Raw genomic sequence first — 2,485 nt, forward strand, 5'->3', positions numbered from 1 at the left:
CCCCCCCCTCATCCGCTAACAGTCCCACATCCAGTACCCACTGCGGGTGCTGACCCCCCCCCCCCGTAAATCCCCCCGGTGTGGGGCATGGACACAGCAATCGCCGAATACTCGGCATCCACCAGCCCCGCTAGGAAAGCCCTGTCTAAAACAACAAAAAAATCGATCCGGGAATACACTTTGTGAAGATGGGAGAAAAAGGAAAACTCCTTCGATCTTCGATCCAAACCTCCACGGATCTACTCCCCCCCCCCCCCCCCCCCCCCCCCCCCCCCCCCCCCGCCCCAATCTGTTCCATAAACCCCTTTAGCTCCTTCACCGTGGGGTGGCCGGCACCCTCACTACCCTCGACTTTGACCGATCCAGCCTCGGATCTATAACCGTATTGAAGACCTCCCCCGATGATTAGCCGATGCGAGTCCAGGTCCAGGATCGTCCCCAACACCCGCCTCATAAACTCCGCGTCACCCCAGTTTGGTGCATAGATATTCACTAATATCAATCGTATCCTCTCCAGCTCCCACTCACCATAACGTACCTGCCCCCCCCCCCCCACTCAGGTCCGCCTCTATGCTCCCTACATCAAATGACACCCGCTTATTGATCAAGATCGCAACCCCCCTGGTTTTAGAGTCCAGCCCCGAATGGAATACCTGCCCCACCCACCCCTTCCTCAGCCTAGTCTGATCCACCACCCTCAGGTGTATCTCCTGTAACTTTGCCACGTCTGCCTTTAAACTCTTCAAATACGCGAACACGTGAGGCCTCGTGACTGGCCCATTCAGCCCTCTCACGTTCTGTGTGATCAGCCTGGTCGCTGCCTCCCCCTCCCCCACCAATCAACCATCACCCTTCCTAGGCCAGCCTCCAGCCCGCGTCCCGCGCCTCCTCAGGCCCGCCCTCGGGCGCCCACCGTCCTCGACCTCCAATGTGTCCACCCATGCCAGTCCCTCCCCTGTCAGCAGAACAATTCCCCCCCCCCCCCGCCACTAACGAAACAACAATCCCAACCGCCCCATCCAACTAGTCACCTGCACACCCCCCACTGCACTTCCGCTCAGCTAGCCTGGTAGCCCCCACCTATGGAGCCGAGCATCCTCCCCCCCACTGATCTCCCCCCCCCCGCTCAAACATACATAAACATCACAATCCCCAACAAACACAAAGAAGAATATTCCCCCCCATCCCAGCCAAGAACGAACTCAACCCAGACATAAAACTGAGCAACTGCCCAAACAAATTGGTACAAAAACACTACCTGCACAGTCCAGAAGTAAAAGAAAATGAGCAGCATAGGTACAGACTTACCCGCCCCCAAGTTCAATGTCCTCCATAACCTGTCAGTCCCCTGCGTCCAATCCCTCGCTGCCGCCCAGGCCACCGATCCTCCAATTCTGTCTGCGCGACCTGTTCCCCAGATCCTCCACCTTCCCCAGCAGCCTTTCCTGATGGTCCCTCACCAACTCCATCTCCGCCACCATCGCGGTTAGCTGGTCCTCGTGCTCAGCCACCTTCTCTTCCACCTTCTGGATCGCCTGGCCCTGGGATTCCAATCTTTGCTCCACCCCATCAACCCCCGTCTTAATCGGATCCAGTCACTCCTGTCTTTGCTTGGCGAAACTCTCCTGGAGGAATTTCACCAGTTGCTCCGTTGACCACTAGGCCGGCAATCCCAGTTCCTGAGCCTCCGCCATGTTTTCCTGTGCTGCCGACTTCGCCCCCTTCTTTGCCCAACAATCTCTTCTTTGCAGACCATGTCTGCTCTCCGACTCCATAAACCGGTGGGGGATTCCTCCTCCCTACCTCACCAGTCTCCAATCTTTCCGATCAAATCCCCCATAAGTCAGGGGAGAAGGTCCCAAAAGTCCACCACGAGCGGGAGCTACCAAATAAGCAACCTCCCACCCAATGGCCGCCACCGGAAGTCCCCGTCTCACTTCAATTGTATCGGAGTTTGGTTAGACCACACCTGGAGTACTGTCAGCAGTTTTGGTCCCCTTAACTAAAGAAGGATATTATTCCCCATAGAGGGATTGCAACGAAGGTTCACCGGACTGGTTCCCAGGGTAGTGGGACTGTCTGATGAAGGGGGGACTGGGCAAACTGGGCCTGTATTCGCTAGAGTTTGGGAGAATGAGAGGTGATCCTATTGAAACATCCAAAATACTGAAAGGGATCGGCAGGGTAGATGCGGGTAAGATGTTTCCCCTGATTGAGGAGTCTGGAACCAGGGGCACAATTTCAAAATAAGGGGGAAGCCACGAAGGAGCGAGATGAGGAGAAATCTCTTTGCACAGAGCGTGGTGAATCTTTGGAATTCTCTATCCAGAGCCCCGAGGAGCTCAGTTGCTGAGTATGTTTCAAGCAGAGATTGATAGATTCCTGATTAATAATAATGCAAAGGGTGTAAAAGTCATTGAAGTGTTTATTCAGCAATGATTATATTGAATGGTGGAGCAGGCTCGATGGGCTGAATGGCCTCTGT

Source organism: Scyliorhinus canicula, chromosome 22 (genome assembly GCF_902713615.1).
Source record: "Scyliorhinus canicula chromosome 22, sScyCan1.1, whole genome shotgun sequence".
NCBI lineage: Eukaryota > Metazoa > Chordata > Chondrichthyes > Carcharhiniformes > Scyliorhinidae > Scyliorhinus > Scyliorhinus canicula.